This window comes from Hemitrygon akajei, chromosome 3 (assembly GCF_048418815.1).
Source record: "Hemitrygon akajei chromosome 3, sHemAka1.3, whole genome shotgun sequence".
Classification (NCBI taxonomy): Eukaryota; Metazoa; Chordata; class Chondrichthyes; order Myliobatiformes; family Dasyatidae; genus Hemitrygon; species Hemitrygon akajei.
In genome coordinates this window covers 181,194,533-181,216,658 of record NC_133126.1, presented here as the reverse complement: position 1 = coordinate 181,216,658, position 22,126 = coordinate 181,194,533, and the positions used below count along the sequence as shown (strand labels likewise).

The window sequence follows — 22,126 nt, the reverse complement described above, 5'->3', positions numbered from 1 at the left end:
TTCAGAGAACAGCAAAGAGGGGAATGGGGCTATCCTGATCTTTTACAGTGCGTCGACCTTGAATTGTGACAGCCCCTTGCCAGTTAATCATGAAGTGGCCTTGCCAGTGAGCATGGAAATCCCCAGAGAGATTTCTGATAGGCTCACCTTCAGGCGAGAAGAAAGAAATATGAGCATTGTTTTCTCATTTATTTGCAGGTCAAGTATGACAATGAAGACTTATTCCCAGTGTCAAAAACACAGCAATACCTGGTACCTTACATTATCCACATAGTTTATTTACAAAATGCTTGTGAGCAAAAGTGTACTTTTGCATTGATTGATTTTTATTGTCCCTATTTATGTGACAATGCTGTATTTCAATGGAATATGTTATGTGCAAGAATGTAGGGTGTATATAACTGAGAATAGGAGACAAAATTGAAAGCAAAGTCATTCAAGATAGATTTCATCTATTCCCTTGCATATAAACATATGTGAAGGAGCGCACAAATAGAATTTTTTGCAAAAGCGAATTCATTCTCTTTGTACCCAGTTGCCAGTTATGATCAGCACATGCCAAATTCACAAAGTGTCTTGTGTTGAGCTCTCTGCCAATATTGTTGTGTTTGAGGGAAAAAAATGCTTTGGATTATGTCACTTTTAATTTCTGTGTCTTTTTTTTATGGATGACATTTAATGAACATTTGGCTTAGTAAGAGTTAAGCATTTATTCCCTGCTTGGCGAGAATATCGTTCCCTTTGTACCATTTTGAACTCATTTCATTTCATCTCCAAGAAATTGCCGATGGATGCTACATTTTAGTCTTTTTTTTTTGTTCACAGCTCTTTGCCCAGCAGGATTAAAATTGAGGCTGTCAAAGTCATTTCACAGCTGTTAAAGGGAACTTCCAATCTATCAGCCTGGACTTGGTTCAAAGAAAGATCCCAGAGGAAAAGGACATTGATGTGAGTTACTGTTCCACTTTGCTGCTACTGTAGCTTCCATTACTATTTAGCTGGGAGCTTTATGAAATACCAAGAGGAAAATAACACACATTAATTGGTTTGAAGCATTATCCGCATTTAAAAATAATAAGCATTTCTTAGAACAAAAATATTGTAAATTGAATCTCAGCTTGAATAATGTGAATGATACTCGCAACACTACACCTTTATGTTTCTGTATAGGCTTTTCTTGATTTGTAATCATTTGCTTTACAAAAATTCTCAATAATGCCATTGAATCTTTCGTGTACATAACTTTGATTTACAAATCTATTTTTTGTTTGTAACAAATTTCTCCCTACTTTCCACCCACAGAAATACCTTGGACTGAAATACCCATAATGCATTTTGCTGATCCTTTTCAGTTTACAGAAGTTTGCTTAGCAAAATGCTTTCCATAAATACATCCCTTTGATAAATTAAAGAATGGCTGTCACACTACTGTAATATTATTTCATGTCTACATGAAGGAATGATTTTAAATATCTATGTTTTGTTACCAGTTAAAATGAAAGTAAAGGCATTTTAAACTAACGGATTGCCTAATGGTCTGTACTTTAGCTTGTCACGTATTATTTTTGACCCTGATAAACTTACTTTTAAATCAATTAGTAATTTGTTAATCAGTTAAATCAGCTAATAATTTATTATTTTGCACTTGATCATAAATTGAAGCTTAACGACAGAGCAGATAAATTATATAGGTTTTTGAATGTGATAGTTATGTGCACTGTGTATGTTACATGTGTGATACAGTGTGTCTTTGTAATCAGCGTCTTAATTTAAAGCAAATCATAAATTAGGTTCAAAAACAGATAAGGAAGTTAAGAATTCTTAACATTTTGAAACAATGTTGAAATATTTGGATTTCAAATTACACCAGTTAAAAATCAAAATGGATTTTTCTATCATACAAGTGCATTTCAACTTACTTGGCCTTTTGAGTCTCTGCCAATGACAGGTGAACCCAAAGGTTTTGAGTGGTGGTTAAGAAGAGGTTGTATTGGGAGAGAGCGGTGAACTGAGGGCGACCCACATCACAAGTTATCAAATGTTAGAGTCATGAAGTGGAATTAAAAACCAAACACGTGAAAGAGGTTAGCACCGTAAGGCAACGGCAATCTCTGTACTTTTAAGCTTAATGAGGTCATTGGCTTAAAGAATTATTCATTAAGTATGTTTAAATTCTGGAACTGTAAATCTGCTATCTCAATGACAAAAAATTTAAACTACAGATGAGGAAAGTTGCTGCACTCAGCCCATCTTTCCACATAAACTCATCTATCTGCATGGAAACAGTCCTTCATTATGATACGTCCTTCAGTTTTGTAACAATCATTTTCCTCCTCCAAACAGTGCCTGTGCATTTTCGACATGCCATATGTTTGGAGACATCTGTCCTAGCCTTTCTTTGTTAGTTTTTACCAAAGGGAGCACTTGACATCTATTTAGAGAGATAACAAATTAGTTTGCCTTGGAAGGTGATCAATTCTACACATTGATCCAATGTAGGTCCCTGTTTAAGTTTAACATTCTCCAATTAATACGTAAATTGCGATGATATGGAGGTGAATGTTCATTTGCAGTGAAGATAAACTACAGAATTGCAAAATAGTCTGAAAGACATCTATTTGGAAAGTAAAACAAAACCCCTCAAACATTTTGTTGATTGGAAATCTGTCATCAATTTAAAATATTAATTAGAAGAATTACTTAGAGCAAAGATGAGATTCCCAAACTATGTTTGTCTGCTTCTCACTTCAGATTTAGTTTCTCTAGCCTTCCTCATTATCCACTCTCTGAAAGAAAAGTCTGCGTTCTTTCTTTTTAACATTCACTTACAAAAGACTCTTGCAGTGTGGAGGATCAGAGGGATCTTGGGGTCTGAGTCCATTGGACACTCAAAGCTGCTGCACAGGTTGACTCTGTGGTTAAGAAAGCATATGGTGCATTGGCCTTCATCAGCCGTGGGATTGAGTTTAAGAGCTGAGAGGTAATGTACAGCTATATAGGACCCTGGTCAGACCCCACTTAGAGTACTGTGCTCAATTCTGGTCACCTCACTACAGGAAGGATGTGGAAACTATAGAAAGGGTGCAGAGGAGATTTACAAGAATTGCCTGGATTGGGGAGCATGCCTTATGAGAATTGGTCGTGTGAACTCGGCCTTTTCTCCTGGGAGCGACGGAGGATGAGAGGTGACCTGATAGAGGTGTATAAGATGATGAGAGGCATTGATCGTGTGGATAGCCAGAGGCTTTTTTCCAGGGCTGAAATGGCTAACACGAGGGGGCACAGTTTTAAGGTGCTTGGGAGTAGGTACAGAGGAGATGTCAGGGGTATGTTTTTTACGCAGAGAGTAGTGAATGTGTGGAATGGGCTGCCGGCAACGGTGGTGGAGGCAGGTACAATAGGGTCTTTTAAGAGACTCCTGGACAGGTACATGGAGCTTAGAAGATAGACAGCTATGGGTAACCCTAGGTAATTTCTAATGTAAGGGCATATTTGGCACAGCATTGTGGGCCGAAGGGCCTGAATTGTGCTGTAGGTTTTCTATGTTTCTAAAAATAAACTGAGAGGACAATAATAAACTGCATATAATTGAACTAATGATCTTAATATCTTAATCACGCCACAGGAATCAACACTTCTCTTAATTTTTTTGGACCTTTGAAACTTCAATTTCCTTCTCTAAAATAGCCTCCTCTTTTATTTCTTTTCTTCCCCCATCTCCAGAATTTCAAATATTGAAAATCCAGAAGGTGGATTATTCCAAGCTCCGACCTTGCTATTTGCACCATGGCTGTTACCAATAGCCAGCTTTACCCTGAATTTTGTAATCTTCTCAATAGAAGAATGTCTAACCAGCTTCCTTTTCTCATGTTTGCCAGAATAATGATAGTACCACAATCATACTGGTACTCAAGCACACAGGCCAGCACAATAGTGTAGCCGCTAACATAACGTTTTATAGTGCCAGCGACTGGGCGTTCAAATCTGCCACTTTCTATCAGGAGTTTGTATGCTCTCCGCAGGACTGCATAGGTTTCCTCCGGCTGCTTCAGTTTCTTTCCACATTCCAAAGATGTATAGGTTAGCCAGGGTTAGTAAGCTGTGGGCATCAGAAGCATGATGACATTTGTGGCCTGCCCAAAGCAGTTCCTTGGACTGTGTTAGCCGTAAACTGAAACGGCACATTTAACTATGTATTGCAATGTTTCAATCTACACATGTCAAACAGCAAATCTTTAATATTTAATCTTTGTCCCACTGTACTATATATTCATAACTACATTCCCTACTAAGCATAGAATGACTGGGATCATAATATCAATCTTGAGGATTTTGTTTCCAGAATAGTAAATACCAGAAAGCTGGAACAGAATAAACTGCAACTGCAATACCAGAGATCCTGGCTGGATCTCCGATATTGTCAAGGTGCCCCAACCAGAGTTAAACTGTGAAAAGAAATAAAAACAAAAAAAAAATGCAAGAAACACCTACCATATCCATAGAGGAGTGAATACCTCTTTCAAAAAAGTTTCTCAATTGCTGCTGACAGATTTGGAGGTGTGATTGTAATGATGGGATGGAAGTCGATAAGGTAATTTAGGCTGGCGTAAACGATAAGCTGCAGTGTCAGCGTGGTTAAACTGCAAGAATCCTGTTCCTGTTGGGATAGAGTCCAAACTCTAGAGTCAAACGGCTGTCAACTATCAGACCAATGGAGCACAATGTTTTCTAGTCTCTGACCAAATTTGCTTCACTTGTTTTGCTCAAAATGTACAATGCTTTTAATCAACATATAATAATGGAGGAGCCTTTATTATTTAGAGATACTTTCATTTAGAGATACTAAAAAAATTAATAAAATTAATAACACTGCAAATGAATAAAATTTACAGTTAATATGTACAGCATATTACTTTTTAAAGATCAACATGGGTGGATTTGAAATACGAATGTGTGCAGGCGTGGGAATGATAAGAAACATGCAGGAAATGTCGTGATTAATATATTGATTTTAAAGGAGGTTTTGTTTTGAGTTTTCTAAACAAAATCCTTGTAGTTGATTTAAGTAAGAAAACAGATTTTATCTCCCGCTTAATACTCCCTTTTTGTCAGACACGTCACTGACTTGTCTTTTGTCGAACTAAGTGTTATTATACTCATACACAAAATGCTCGTGGAACTTAGCAAGTCAGGGAGCATCTATGGAGAATCCCGATGAAGGATCTCAACCTAAAATGTTGACTTGTTTATTCTTCTCCACAGAAGCTGCCTGACTCTTTGAGTTCCTCCACCATTTTGTGTGTGTTTCTCTAGATTTCCAGCAGTAAGAAAAGGAAGCAAGTGATCATTTAAGTAAAACATTTTAGCTTGCTTATTTATGTATGGAACATGGGCTTTTATACGTGAGCATTTACAACCCAGAATGAGGTCAGCCACTTTCTTGAACCTTGCAATCAATGGAATGAATTTGGAGGTGTTAGATTTTGGTGAAGGCAATGTTGTTGACTAACAAAAATGATTAGTTAAATCCTGTTTTATTGTGGATGATTATGGCTTGGCATATGTATAGAACAAAGATTAATACATATTGTTAATCCTAAGACCCTAACCTTTAGCACCAATAAAGACAACAGTGCATGGAAGTACCCCAGCTTGCTGGTTCATACACCATTCTGATTTAAGAATATATAGCCTGCCATATGTATAGGACAAAGGTTAATACTACTAGTAATCCCATCCTGACATTTGCCTATGTGTTGAAGCACGCAGATGTAGACCGCTTCATTTTTCTGAGGATATGAGAACAGAATTGAACATTGTTCCTTTATCAGTGTACATTCTCATGTCTGACCTTGTAATGGAAAGAAGGTAATTGATGATGGTGACAATGGCTGGACCTACAACACTGTCCTGAGGAACTTCTGCAATGGTGCCTGCGGCTGGGATGATAAGACATTCAGCAACCACGGCCAACCACTGTGCAAGTTTTGACTCCACCTAGTGGACTGTTAATGCCAACTGGCTTCTCTTTCTCCAAGATTCCTTGATGCTACAACTCAATGAAGTAGTGCCTTGACATCAAGGGTGGTCACTGTCACCTGATCACTGGAATCCAACTCTTGTCCAACTTTGGATCAAAACCCTATTGAGTTTTGGAGATGACTGGTCTTGGAATATTGGTCATTATCATTGCTTGAGTAAATTATATTCTGACAAAATATAAATGGAATTCTTTAAAATTTAGCTTGTTTTCTAATTTTGCTGAAATAAGTTTCACTCAGGGATTATCTGTGACTGTGTTGATCGCTAACAGAAATAAAGCATTTCACTATATATTTTGATGCTTCAATATACATGTGACAAATAGCAAATCTTTAATCATTGTCCAGCATCTGCAGATTTTCTCTTAGTGATTGGTCAACCTAATGAAAGATTTTTTAACTTAAAACACAATTATTTAATTGACAAAACAGTCACAGAAATGTTTATCAACTTATTCTTTCTAAGTATGTGAGGGCAATCTGCTCATAATTTTAAAAGCTAATTACCTTACTGTATGTAAATAACTACCCGTAGTTGATTAGGCAAAGGGGCGATGAATCAACATGTAAAGCTAAGGGTGCTGTTTGCTTTAGAAGAAAATAACAATCACTGTTTTAATGAATGAATTGGACAGTGATTTCCTGCAACAGCACAATCTTCAAAGTTTCAAAGTAAATTTATTATCAAAGTACATATATGTCACCATTTACAACCCTGAGATTCATATTCTTGCAGGCATACTCAATAAATCCAATAATCATAATAGAATCAATGAAAGATTGCAGCAAAAGGTCAGAAATAGCCAATGAGCAAAAGACAACACTGTGCAAATATAAAAAGAAAGAAAACAATAATAATAAATAAGCAATAAATACTAAGGACAGGAGATGAGGAGTCCTAGAAAGTGAGTTCATAAGTTGAGGGAACATTTCAGTGCTCAACGGTGGGGAGGGCTTTACCGGTGATGGACTGGGCCATATCCACTACTTTTTGTCAGATTTTCCATTTAAGGGTATTAGTGCTTCCATCCCAGGCTGTGATACAGTCAGTCAATATATTCTCCACCACACATCTACAAAAGTTTATCAAAGTTTTAACTGTCATACCAAATCTTCACCAACTCCCAAGTAAGTAGAGGCCCTGCCGTGCTTTCTTTGTAACTGCACTTGCAGTCCAGGACAGTCCAGGACAGATCTTCTGAAATGATAACACTGAAGAATTTAAAGTTGCTGATCCTCTTCACCTCTGATCCCTAATGAGGATTGGCACATGGACCTCTGGTTTCCTCCTCCTGAAGTCAATCATTAGCTCCTTGGCCTTGCCGACATTGAGTAAGAGGTTGTTGTTGTGACACCACTCAGCTAGATTTTCAATCTCCCTCCTAAAATGCTGATTCATCACTACCTTTGATTCAGCCTACGAAAGTGGTTGTTTGCAAACTTGAATATGGCATTGGAGCTTTGTTTTGCCACATACCTATATGTAAAATATTAAAATAAGAAAGAGAAAATGTGTGAAATTACTCAGCCAAACAAAACACACAAAAATAATAGCAGGAGTAGGCCAGTTATTTTGTCAAAGCTACCCTACCGTTCAAGACGGTTTTTTAATCACCTTCCCTAGACCTCCATTCTTATGACCATAACTTCTCAAAATATTTCCCGTGATTTGCCTCCTGAACCCTCTTGGATAGTAAACCCCAGAGATTCACCACTCTCTGCAAGAAGAAATTTCTACACAAATTGGGTATAAATAATTTTCACCTATCTTTTAAATATGCCTGTCCATTTAATACTTTCCCACTAGTAATATCTACCATTGATCTTGCCTGTTTTAATAAGATAAACCTTCATTCTTCTAAACTTCTGACTTTTGTTTCAACCTTTTTTTAATTGGGAACACTCTCACCCAATAAATTAACTCAATGAATCTCTTATGCAGTGCCTCCACTGCTAGTATATCCTTTCTTAAAATAAGGGGACCAAACCTTTACAGTACTCCAGGTGCAGCCTCACCAGCATCCCAAACAATTCTGTATTATCCATTTTTAAACTCCAGTCCTGAGTAAGAAAGACCAATGTGCCATTTGCCTTATATACTAGCTTAACCTGCATGCTCACATATCATGCCTCATGCACGAGAACACCTGTACGCCTCTCTACTGTGTTTATTTACATCTTATCTAAACTGATTTGAAGATGTGGAGAAAGAATAATGAAAGAGCAGTAAGGAATTAAATAATAAAAGAATGGAAGTACAGTGTGGAAAAAAAACATACAATACTACGGTAATAAGAAAATAAAGATGAATCTGCAGGAGGTGTAAATGAAAATTATTCAGACATTGCTAGAGGAATGTGAAGTGAATGTTGGAAATCTGAATTAATATGCCCAAAATGGTTATTATCTGAAATTTATCTACTCAATTTTAGGTCGAGGAGACTGTAATATTTGTCATCAGAAAATGAAATATGAATGTTGCTGTCTGAGCTGCCCTTCTCCTGCAGTATCTTGCCATTCTTCTTGGTAATCTAATCACAACAAGCTTCAATGAAAGATCCTTCAGAAAATCTGTGAGCTAATATGTGTTATAAAATGGTAGCATTGCTGTTTCTTCACCACTGATCCAAAAACAATCCAGTGTATAGTAATTACACTGTTTGCGTGATAGTTGTAGATTATTATTTTTATTATCTGGGGTTTTGTTCTGCAACATTTCCTGAAGAAAGGAAGAAACTTATGGAAATGTAAGAGAGAACTAGTAGGTGAATTAGGAACAACAATCTGTTTATCATTTTGGATGTTGTAATATATTATCTGGAAATTATAGCAACACATTCAAGAACATAGATTAAAGATTAGCTTTATTTGTCACATGTGCATCGAAACATACAGTGAAATGCGTCAAAACACTTCTGGTGTCAACAAAGCAAGCTTACTAACCCTAACTGTAGATCATGGAATGTGGGAGGAAATCAGAGTACCTGGTGGAAACCCACATAGTCACAGGGAGAATGTACATACTCCTTATAGACAGTAATGGGATTTGAACGCTGATCAGTGATCACTGGTGCTGTTAAACCATTGCACTAACCGCTATGCTACTGTGCCACCTGGAGGATTGGGACATTCACTTAATTCAGTATTATTTATTTGTTGAGAGACAGCTTGGAACTGGCCCTTCCGGCCCTTCAAACTGCACCGCTCAGCTATGCTCCAATTTAATCCTAGCCTAATCACGGGACAATTTACAATGACCAATTCACCTACCAACCGATACGTATTTGGACTGTGCGGTCACGGGGAGAACATACAAACTCCTTACAGGCAGCGGTGGGAGTTGAACCCGAATCGCTGGTACTGTAAAGGGTTGTGCTAAGCACTACATCTCTGTTGTCACGTGTTATCAAGGAGCGAAAAACCTTTGTTTGTGTGCCATCCAGACAAATCTTGTCACATCTAAGTACATTGATGCCGTAAAAAGAAAAATAGAACTCAGTGTTCAAAGAAAGGTAAACAAATTAATTGTTTAGGCTCTGATAAGGTAGACTGAGAGATCAAATTTATTTTTAGCTTGAGAGGTCCATTCAAGTGTCTGATTAACAGCAGGATACAAGGTGTCCTTTGAGTTATTTAATGTGCAATAAGACCTACAGAAGACCAAATATTCAATGCAGAATGTCAGACACACATACACTCTGATTGTTTTGCTATCAGATCCCCTTTCCCCTAAGTTATTTCAGTCTCTGTGCTATCATGAGTGCTAGAATTTCCAATGAAACTTGAACATCTTGTTTTCTGGCAGAAAAACACTTGCATATACTGTCAGAAAAATTCACTTGGAAATGTACTTGCCTACTCTTGGATGTCTGCTCATACAAGTGGATTTGATGTCATTAAATATGTCAATAATGTGTTACAAGCTAAACAGCATCTTAGCATTGAGATTGCTTAAAGCACAAAATTTTGAAATTATAAACCACTTCACAGTTCCCAAAAAGCACGTGTGGGAGGAATCAAAGGTCTAAGTTTAATAGAGAAATGTGAAATGTTTGTTGAGAAGTATTGAGAATACTGTCACACACACGGAAAACAAAGTGTAATTATAGCAGTTTGTCCCAGTGTTGAGGCTGTAAATGAGGAGGTTACAGTTTTGAGCCCTGTGCTTGGGTTTGAGTACATAATCTGGATAAACATTGAAGCACATTAATTACGGAGCACTACATTGGCACGTCTTTAAACATAACGTGCATCAATCTATTCCATTGATAACAAAATAACCAATGACTTGATTCTAACTAGAGTAGGAGAGTTTTAAAAGTGTCCTGACAATCAATTATCCCACAATAGAAACCTCTAAATCAGATTTACTTGCCATTTAACTCATTTGCTTTTTGTAGGACTCTGTATACAAATTGACTGCGGTATTATATACAAAATAACAATAGCTTCACTTCATAACTGAATTACTTTGCTCCAAGGTACATTGGGGTTGTGAAAAGTACTACATAAATCTGTGTTCTTTCTGTTTTTCCTAAGCATGGTCTCTACAAAGCTTCACTGTGTTAAGGCAGTTCTCAATGTTCAAAATCACTGTGTTAAGGCAGTTCTCAATGTTCAAAAACCAATCAGCAACCAGGCAAAATGAGTTTGCAGGTGAAATCATTAGGGTTTTATAGGCAATGCTATGGGGACAGAGACAAACCTTAATACATATTGTAATCAACACACACAAAATGCTGGAGGAACCCAGCAGGTCAGGCAGCATCTATGGCAGAGTAAACAGTTGATGTTTCGGGCCGAAGTCCTTCATCAGCACCTAGCCTGCTGAGTTCCTCCAGCATTTTGTGTGTATCACAATAATCTGCTGTGTTTGTGGATTTCAATTGCCATTGAACATTTTAGGCTTCTTGTTGGTCAGGCTGGACCAGAATAGTATGGAGTCAAGAGAGCTTGAGTCAATTGATAAGATTTCAGTCCTCCTTACCTGGACCATTGTTTTTCTCTTGAACAGGTTACTTAGCTCACAGCCAAGCATTTGCAGTTAATTAGTACCTACATCCTCAGTTCATTCTCAGCAACCCAACCTGTGTTAGTTAACAAATGATAAAATTCAGAGCTCATACACTAGCAGCTCCTATTTGTATTGTTGGCATGTCACTAGGCACTGTCTGTAAATAACTGTCCTGTGGGATCCCAGAGATCTTCAGCACTGATTTTCAGGAAAAGAACAATTATGGTGTCACCACATGCAGAGGGCATGCTGATGGGGGAATATTTGCCAGCTATTATGGTGTGACTGACATGGATCAAGAATCTTACCGTGAAACTTTTTGCTTGTCTCTCTCTCTCTGGCAAAACATGGTATAATGACAAGACTGTTCCTCAAGCATTTTGCTAAGAGGGGGACCTGCTTGAAGTTAATTTGCCCACCTCCCTTCTTACTGGTGTCACCTTGCAGGAGTTTACTTCATTTCCCACTTCGGCATTGAAGTCACCTAGGAAGATTTGGTCAGCTCCTGGGAGTTCTTACGAAGTTGAAGTACCTAATAGTATATGAAAGAGCAGGAGGAAGCTATATGACCACTTGAACCTGCTGTGCTATTCAGCCAGATCAGGACTGACCTACTTCATCACAAGTTTCACGCCCACAATCTATTTCTCTCTATTCTTTTAGCATCCAGGAATCGATAAATCTCTCTTATAAATGTAATCAATGACTTAGCCTCCACAGACCTCAGGGATAGAGACTTTCAGTGATTCATTCTTTAAGCAAATAAATTTCTCCTTAGTTCGGCCTCAAATACCCACCTTAGTTTGCCTCTCATTCTAGATCTCTTAGCCAGGGGAATCATTCCCCTCCCCCCATACCTGCTTTTCTGCTTTGTCAAGCTCTCTGGGTATTTTGTATGATATTATTGTTCATTCTTCTGAACTAGAAAATTTCTCTTCTAGTGACAGGCCCACCATCTCTTTCCTTTTTAAATGGTAGGATCAAGTTTGCTTCTTTCCAAATCCTCAGGAATCACTCCAGAACCTACAAAGTTTTTGAAGCTGATGATTAGACCACATATGCTCTCAGTAGCCACCCATTTCAGAACTTGGGGATATTGATCACCAGGTCTTTGGGATTTATCTGTGTTCAGGCTCATTAACTTAATTAATACCATTTCTTTTCCAATACTTTTCATTTCCTCATTTGCACTAGATCTTTAGGAGTTTTTTTGTGCTTTCCAACATGCAGACAGACATAAATTATTTCTTTAATTCCTCGTATCCCCATTATAAATTTTCCTACCTCTGTCAGTGAAGAACCCACATTTTCCAGTTTTAGTAAAAGCTCTTTCCATTTGTTTTTCAGCTTCTTACCAGTTTATAGTCTTATTTTTTTTCCTTTCAATTTCTTGGCCATCCTTTGCTGAATTTTGAAAACCCCAAACCTCGGCCTTTGGTAAATTTATAAACCTTTTTATAGGTTTACTAAAATACTTAATTTCTCCTATATTTGGATTCCTCTGCCTCTAGTTTTTTTTTTGTATCTCAAAGATGTACATGAGTTAGAAGTCTACCGTAATATTTTCAAGAAAAATCTAGTCTCCTTTAACACTACTATATGTTCTACAAAATTATTACAGAGAATAGCAGTGATTCAAGAATATTGAATAGAATCTATTGAATAGAAGTATACTGTAACTTATTTACTTTATTATTTTATTTTGATTTTTTTTCTTCTATATCATGTATTGCATTGAATTGATGCTGCTAAGTTAACAAATTTCACAACACATGCCGATTCTGATTCTGATTCAATTATAAACCAACCATTGAACCCTGCCTCAACCTATAATGTCCTCAATCAAGCATCTGCCACAAAATGTGAGAAATTCGCAATTTTTTTTAACAACAATATTACTTCTATTAGGGAGAGTATAGCCACAAATGCTGGTAACCTCCACAGACAGCCTCATAAAGAGAAGGCAACCAAGTTAAAATTTACAAGTGTTTCTGATTGTAACAAAGATTAAACCATCTACCTTCTGTATCGACCCTGTACCTACCACACTTTTAAGGACTCTTTTAATAATGTTTTTATTTGTTAGAAAAATTATTAATACATCCTTTGAAACTGGAGTTTTTCCAGATGCCTTCAAAATTGTAGCTATTAAACCCCTACTTAAAAACTCAAACATTGATAGTGAGGTGCTAGTTAACTACAGGCCTATATCAAATCTTCCCTTCCTTGGCAAGATTCTTGAGAAAGTCATTTTCAACCAACAACAAATTTCAAAATGTGAACAATATTCCATAAAAATTTCAGCCAGGCTTTAGAGTAAACCACAGCATGGAGACAACCCTGATCAAAGTTGTCAGCACTAATGTCAACAGGGTCTCAATTCTAATTCTGCTAGATCTAAGTGGAGCCTTTGACACAAATGATCACAACATTCTCCTTGATCGCTGTGAGAACTGGGTTGGCTTCTCTGGTAGTGCCCTTAATTGCTTTTGCTCATATATCTTACAGAGAAATTTTTTGTCTCTGTCTTGGAGACCATTTTCTAAGAGATATGATGTTCCTTTTGATGTTCTTCAGGGAGGCTGCCTTAATCCCCTACTCTATCCCTTGTACATGTTCCATTTAGGAGATGGCAATGGGGAGCACAAATTTGATTTCCACAGTTATACAGACAGCACACAATTGTACACCTCAACTGAGCCTGTTGATGATTTCACCCTATATTGTCTAACTTCTGGTATGGCTGTAATAAAAGGATGAGCAATAATTTCCTAAAACTAAGTGAAGATAAAACTGAAATACAGCTGATTCCAGTTAATTAGGCAATCAATTAATCAGGGCAGCCCCTTACTTGGGACAACTCTTAAAGAACAGAAACTAATTGAGAAAATTGCCTGGATTCCCTTCATTTATTTGGGACACTATGCTGCTTAATTGGGGCAGATGACCTTTGCCGAACAGGTTCTAACTCGTGTCAGTCACGTGTACTTGTGTGGTCGATAGAAACTACACTGTGCTTAGAGCACACAGTTTTTAATAGCATTAGTTAAATGAGTTTGTGTTTAAATAGCAGCGATTTTTGTCGCTGATAATTGGCAAGAAATAAGCAGTAAGCCCATTCAGAATTCAGTCCTGCTGAAGGGTCTCGGCCCAAAATGTCAACTGTACTCTTTTCCATAGATACTGCCTGGCCTGCTGAGTTCCTCCAGCATTTTGTGTGTGTTGCTTGGATTTCCAGCATCTGCATATTTTCTCTTGTTTGTGGTTGGAACTGTTTGGCTGACTGCGGTTTCAAGCACTCAGGCTTGGTTATGCCAGAAATGGCCAAGAGAGAAAATGGAGCTATTTCACTACTGCAACAAGTTATGAACTATGAAGAATTTGAAGGTATCAATCATCATCTTGAATGTTACAATGAAAATGAAGATTTGGGGGATGCGATCATTTAAAGTGTTGTGCAGTACAATGGCAATCCCTTATCTGCTCTAGCTGGCTGTGCTGATTTTATTCATTTACAGTCAACTAAAAGAACATGGTCGCATACACTAGATGAATTCCTCCGAAAATAACTATTAAGAACAAGTGCATAGTTTTGTAGGTTTGGTAGTGTTCTAATTTGTTCTGTATTTCATTTAAATACATTATGTGTTGCCCTGTTTGTCTTTTTTATACTTTTTTAACTATTTCCTTGAAACTTCGGTTAATTGGGGTAGCCGCTTAATTGAGTCAAAATGTACTTGTCCGATGCGTCCTAACTTTCAGTTGGTCCCAAAGCCTAAAGAGATAAATTTCTTGATAAACTTGGGAACTTGGCTTCCCTTGTAAAATCAGAAGTAACTGACCTGAGTGCTAATCTTGATTCGAGATTTGAATTTTAAATCCCACATAAAGAAAGTGACTGAGTAGTGTTTCTACACATAGGGAATATTGCAGAAGTATATCTGTTTCTGTCACATAATGATGCTGAAAAACTAATTCAAGCCTTTATATTGAATAGACTTGATTACTGCAAAGCACTTCTTAATAGGCCTTCTGAAGCAATCTATTGACAAACTTCATCTTATTCAGAATGCTGCTGCCTGACATTTAACTAAAACCAGGATAAGGGAGGATATCACTCCCATTCTAACTACTTTGCATTGGCTTCCTGTATCTTTTAGAACTTTAAAGTTCTCTTACTTGTTTTCAAAACTGTCAATGGTATGGAACCGGAGTGCACCACAGAGTCGCGTTCATTTTATAATCCTGCTTGAACTCTCAGGTCTTCTTCCATCAGTCTCTGAAATTTAAACAACCTCCCTCAAAGGACAACTTTTATGAACTACACACCTAAACTATGGAACTCAATCCCTAAAACTATAAGGGATGCAGACTCAGTTGACACCTTTAATTGATATCTCAAAACCAATTTACTTAACTTTGCTTTTACCTAACTTTTTTTGTCTTTTCTGTTCATGGTTGCACTTTATCCCATTGTAAAGCACTTTGAACCACATCGTCTGTAAGAAAAGTGCTCTGTAAATAAGTTATTATTATTTGTAGCAAACCATTTAATATTTTACTAAATGTTAGCTATTGTCAGAGTTACACAGCATAGAAACAGGACCTTAAGCCCAGATGATTCATGCTGACCAAGACGCCCCATCCAAACGAGTCCCATTTGCCACTAACCTTCTAAATCTGTCCAATCCAAGTACTCATCCAGCTGTCTTTTAAGAGCCATTATTGTACCTACCTCAACCACTCCCTCTCGCAGCTCATTCTACATAGATACCACCCTTGATAAAAAAAACAATTGCCCCTCTAATTCCTATTAAATCTTTCACCCCTGTCCTGAAGCCTATGTCCTCTGGTTCTTGATTCCCCAACCTTGGGGTGGGGGGGGGGGGGGGAAACAATTTATACTGTACCGTGCAAACATCTTAGGCACATATATATAGCTAGGGTGCCTAAGACAGTTGCACAGTACTATATTTGTCAACGTGAAGTGGAGAGTAAGCTTGTAAACCTGGCGGGAGCAAAGGAAGTTGAGAATGAAGAGGGTGGAGTGCCATAGGAGGAGTATGTGACAAGTGGCAGAGAAGGAAGTGCCAGGGGTGCCAATGCTGTTAGGAAGGGAGTTCCAGTGAAAATCAAAATAAAAAATCTGTAGATACTAGAAATTTAAAATAAAAAAGGAATTGCTGGAAATACTTAGCAAGTCAGACTGTATCTGTGGGTAGAAACCATCCTCTACATCTGTTAGTAATTGCCTGGTCTACATGTAGATTAAAAGCCCCTGTTAAACACCATATATTCCATGCAGTATTTTACAGGATTTGCTTGAAGGCCCGTATATTGCTACCAATTATTTTTGCCCCCGTTGCTGCTAAGCTCCAGTTAATTGATTTTATTGCTAAACCTACCATCCGTTAAGTCAGTCTTTTCTACAGATGCCATCCCATACCCTATTTTCTTTACTTTTTAATGTTCTACACAAATCTTGAATACCCTAGAACATGCAGTTCTGAGTTTCAATCATCCACTTTTCATAATCCAAATAGGTTATACTCATTTATGCCTATTTATACTGTTAATTCATCCACTTATGGTAGACGTAGCACGTATTTACCACAGAGCCTTTAAATTTTGCCATTTAATCTTTTTATCATACTCTGACCCTTTTTGCTACATGTGTGTTGTTCCCACTGTCTACTTACGTTGCTTGCTACATTTCACATTCAACTTTGTCTTCCTCTTCTGGCTCTCCTCCAAAATTCCTAATCCCCCGTCAAGCTGGTTTAAATCCTCCCCAAAATAACAAGTAAACCCTTTGGGCAAGGATTTTGATCCTGGTCCTGGTCCTGGTCCTGTTGGGGTGCAATCTATCAGAAGTGCAGGTCTTACCATCTCTAGAAACAATCTCAGAAATGGTAAATGAAGACACAAGAGACTACAGATGCTGGAATCTGTATCAGTGGTAGGAAATGGACAGCTGACATTTCAGATCAAGAAGTGTCTTGACTCAAAACCTTTATCATCCATCTTCCTTTACAGATGCTGCCTGACTGCCTAGTCAGAAATGTAAAATTTTGCACCATCTCTCCAATCAAGCATTCCTTTTCTCTCATCATCTGTTTCTGTACTTAATTGTATGGGACACAGAGATTACTACCTGTGAGATCTTTGAGTCCTATTTGGCAACCTCCAGGCTGAAGATGCTGTTCCGCTTCCAGCTGTAGGAGCTGATCTTGTGCATCAGTCGATGAAAGCAAGCATGCAGGTACAGCAGGCAGTGAAGAAAGCTAATGGCATGCTGGCCTTTATAACAAGAGGAATTGAGTATAGGAGTAAAGAGGCCCTTCTGCAGCTGTACAGGGCCCTGGTGAGACCCCACCTGGAGTATTGTGTGCAGTTTTGGTCTCCAAATTTGAGGAAGGACATTCTTGCTGTTGAGGGAGTGCAGCGTAGGTTCACAAGGTTAATTCCCGGAATGGCGGGACTGTCATATGTTGAAAGATTGGAGCGACTGGGCTTGTATACACTGGAATTTAGAAGGATGAGAGGGGATCTGATTGAAACATATAAGATTATTAAGAGATTGGACACACTGGAGGCAGGAAGCATGTTCCCGCTGATGGGTGAGTCCAGAACTAGAGGCCACAGTTTAAGAATAAGGGGTAGGCCATTTAGAACAGAGATGCGGAAAAACTTTTTCACCCAGAGAGTGGTGGATATGTGGAATGCTCTGCCCCAGAAGGCAGTGGAGGCTAAGTCTCTGGATGCATTCAAGAGAGAGTTAGATAGAGCTCTTATAGATAGCGGGGTCAAGGGATATAGGGAGAGGGCAGGAACGGGGTACTGATTGTGTATGATCAGCCATGATCACAGTGAATGGCGGTGCTGACTAGAAGGGCCGAATGGCCTACTCCTGCACCCACTGTCTATTGTCACCTCCTGTCTATTGTGTTGCACTCAGGATAACAACTCCACACAGCCACTCAACATGTAGCCGTTGTGCACATGGATTATACAAGGTGAGGCCTTCACCCAGTGACAGAAGTATCTCAATTTGGCCATATGGCAAGGACATTGGCACACATGTAGAGATGGAGATGCATGTAGGTGCTTTTCAGATACATGGATACAAATATATACTCAGGTACCAATGCCTGTCCACTCTGTCTTCCTTGTTCCACCCGCTTTCTCTTTCCAGCCATTCTCTACAAACTCAAGAGTAATTTCACTTTGTTTACCAAATTTAGTTCAACATCTGAAATAAAAATGGATGTTTCACACCTACAGGAATTCACTTCCTTGCCATCATAATATACCACGTGGAGAACTTACTGAAAACTACAATTGGCACTGCAACTACAATCAGCACTGGAAGCAAAGGCAGTACTCGAGAACCGAACTGCCGTTAGTTGTTCGAGTGCAATGACATTGAAAGTGATATCATGATTTCTCTCTGTTTACCAGATCGCAAGATTGGGTCGCATCTACAGATTGAGGTCCCTGACCCTGGAGATTTTTTCAGTCTCAAGATTATTTGCATCTGTTTGACATTCCCCTTCCAGTGATGGGGTGTCTGCCTGCAGTGCATGGAGAAAAGCAACAAATGATCTCAGAAGCATAACACAGCATGATACTCTTGGCATTCTTAAAGAATGCATTTGAAGTTCTTTTCCCTGTAATGTGGAAAAATCCTTATGCAGTACTTTGCTTGCAGAAACATGTAGACATTAGCAATCCTGGGAGATAGGTATTCAATGGGTGGCTGTTGTACTACAGCATTGCCATGGTAAAACTGTCAAATGCTGTGGGACAATATTGCATTGTTCCATTATTTGGCAGTGAAATTCTCTGAACTCTTTCAATCTTCATTATCTTTCTTATAGATAGGTGACCAAAACTGCACACAGTACTCCAAATTTGGACTGACCAACATTTTATACAACTTCAATATAAATCCCATCTCTTGTACCCAATACTTTGATATCTGAAGGCCAACATGCCAAAAGTTCTCTTTACAGCCCTATGTGTGTGTGCCCTCCATCGTTCGTGGTCGACTATGGGTACTGCACCTCTGGTAGTCACTGGTTTGTCTATCAGCGTCAACTATGGCTATTGGGGCTGATCCTGGAATGGCAGGCTCTGCCACAGTTGCTGCATGTGTAGGGCATCGTGGAATTGTTGTCCGCTATCCACTGTGCTCTCTGTTTAGCTCTCCGCTCCTCAAACTGACTCACGATCACTCTTTCGCCTTGCTCTAGCTGTTGCTGAAGAGTACCTCGCCATTTGTTGCGGTCATCTGCTGTATCCTCCCAGATATGCTTTTTAAGGCTTTCCTGTCGCACTTGCAGAGATCCTTGAAGCGAAGCTGCCAAGCAAATAAATGGCATAAAGCTTATCTCATGGTCAACTACAACATTCTAGTGGCAAAGATTCTATTTCAGTTCACATCTGCACGGGTGAGGATTCAGATGGTGGTGTGACAATGCAAAAAAAAAAGTACTGGAGAAATTAAATGATTCCAAAAACTGACAAATTCCTAGTATGTGGTGGGCTGTCACCTAATGTCCTCTTAAAAGACTTGACTGCGGAGCAATATTTCCACCATCTGCAGATTCGCTTGTGCACAAAGGTAGGTTACACAGTGTTCTTGAATTTTCTAGAATTACTCAGGTTCTGCAACAGCTGCTCAGGTTGGACCCTGTTTTCCAAGGAGGGAAGGAAAAAGAAGAAAGAGAACATTGGGTCAAACAATGTAACATCTGTACCGAGAAAATGCTATTAACAGGAACATGAAAACATTTGTTGGTTGAGTCTATTCACAGTGTGATTTAATGTGAAGTTACCCGATAATTAAGTCTGTTCAATGCGGCTTTATAAAATAAAAACCACATTTGGCAAATCTGAATTTTTGGTGGGGTTATCAGCAAGGTATACAGTGTATGCAGGATACTTAACAGGTAATATATTAGCATTGATTAAGATCGGCTAACAAGCTAATGGGCAGAAAAGAGAGTAATTTTCAGAGTATTAGTTTGTAACTCATGGAATGCTTCAAGGATCACTGCTTAGGTCTCATCCTCAGCAATCAATAACAATGACTTAGATTTGCTAAAATCCAGCATCTGCAATTTTTCTTGCTGTGTGGCCTGTGAGTGTTTCCAGCAGTTTTTGTTTTGTTTCAGATTTGCTGCATCGGCTTTCTTCTCGCTCCAAATATTGTAAGTTTGCTAATGATAGATACGAAGGTGGAAAAAAATGAAGTGGATACAACGGAATGTGCACAGAAAATTGACAGATGGAGTGTGTCGTAGGGAAATATGAAATATGAGGAAGAAGGAAATGTGTGTATTTCAGACGAGAAGCAGTAGACCAGATACAGGGCCAATTGTGAAGAACATCAGCTCATAACGGAAAGAGGCAAGGTACAATGGAGTCCCCTTTCTGGAGCAGCTGTTTTTGGGATAAGCATTAAGTCCTGAGTCTCAGGCTTTGGCGACATAGTTAGAAAAAGAGAGATAAGGTCCTGTGCGGTGAATATAGGGATTTAGTTAAGAGATTAAAGAGCAGAACCTCAAGGACAGTAATCTCTGGATAACACCCACTGTCACATGCTAGCGAGGGTAGGAACAGAAAGTCAGAGCAGGTGAATGCATGGCTCAGGACCTAGTGCATGGGGCAGAGTTCTTTATTTCTGGATCACTGCAAATTCATCTGGGGCAGGGATGACCTGCACAAGAGGGATGGGTTACACAGTAACTGGAGGGGAACCAATACCCTGGCAGGGAGGTTTGCTGCTGCTGCAATCCATAAGGGTTGAAACTAGCTGACGGGTAGGTAGGAACCAGAGCAGCAGGTCTCAGAATGGTGAGACTGGCTGAAGACAAGTTAGATTTCAGGAGCAACAACAATGTAAGGACCAAAAATCAACTTCATTTGCCATATACATTTACTACAAGTGTTTGGAATTTGCTATGGTTGTTGGTGTGACATGCAGTAAAAACAGCTACACTCAACAGTTATAAGCAATAAAGAATTACATAAAAAATATAGAGGTTAAAGTATGCATAAGTACCAGCATGTATTTACAATGTAAACAGCATTATAAACAGTGGTTTAAAATGTTTACAGTGCAGTGCCTAACTGAGGTAATAGATAGAGGGAGATGGGGAGGGCTACTTAGAATGGTTGATCAGATTAACTGCCTGGGGGAGGGAACTTTTAAGATGGCGTGAAGTATTTCTGTTTTATTAGCCCTGTAGTCTTTTCAGAAACACAAGCACAAGGAAATCTGCTGATGCTGGGAAATCCAAGGCAAAACACACACAATGCTGAAGGAAATCCAACATTTTGTGTGTCTTGCCCTTTCCAGAAGGGAGGTTTTGGGAAAAGGTAGTTTGCAGGATGACAGTGTGCATAATGATTTTTTTCATGCTCATGTCTTCGTCCAGGATACATACAAGTCATCCTGTGATGTTATCCTACAGCCAATGACCTTTCCTGCTGTCTTGACAGTTGGCTGTAGTTTTCATGTTTTGTGAAAGGATGCTGCACCAAATGAGAGAACAGTGGCTGATGAGAGGATGCTCTCTACGTTGCACCAATATGTTCTGGGAAGATGGAATTTTACCAACTGTAATGAGAAGTAGATCCTCTGCTGAACCTTTTTGTTAGTGAAGGAAGGATAGGCTGGAACTAAGGGATATAAATAATGTGACAGATGGATTGAGGTGTGTATATTTCAAAGCAAGGGATACTAAGAGTAAGGGTGAGGAAATTAGAGCATGGATACGTTCTTGGAACTGAGTTTCTGACAATTACAGAGGTCTGTTGAGAGAGGGACAGGAAAAGCTGCTGAATGTTTTAGGGTTTTGATGATTTAGGAGAGATGGAGTTGGAGATAAAAGAGGCAGAAGGGTTACTTTACTAGTCAGAGACAATATCAGCTGCAGTCAACAGCACAGAAATGGAGGGCTTACTACACAGGTTGTTTACACAAGCAAAGGATTTCACTGTAAGTTTCAATGTACCTGTGTAAATAAAAGAATGTGAATATACAGAGAGGTATGGAAAGGGA

General features: G+C 38.7%; 1 long non-coding RNA gene across 1 annotated transcript; it reads right to left on the bottom strand.

Annotated features, from left to right (window-relative positions):
* Positions 1-6,703: 6,703 nt before the first annotated feature.
* On the bottom strand, positions 6,704-17,677 carry LOC140725701 (uncharacterized). The gene is made up of 2 exons (XR_012098421.1): positions 17,210-17,677; positions 6,704-7,518 (listed from the first exon to the last, which is right to left on the bottom strand). It is a non-coding gene; the product is annotated as an uncharacterized lncRNA (long non-coding RNA).
* Between the last annotated feature and the right edge of the window lie 4,449 nt (positions 17,678-22,126).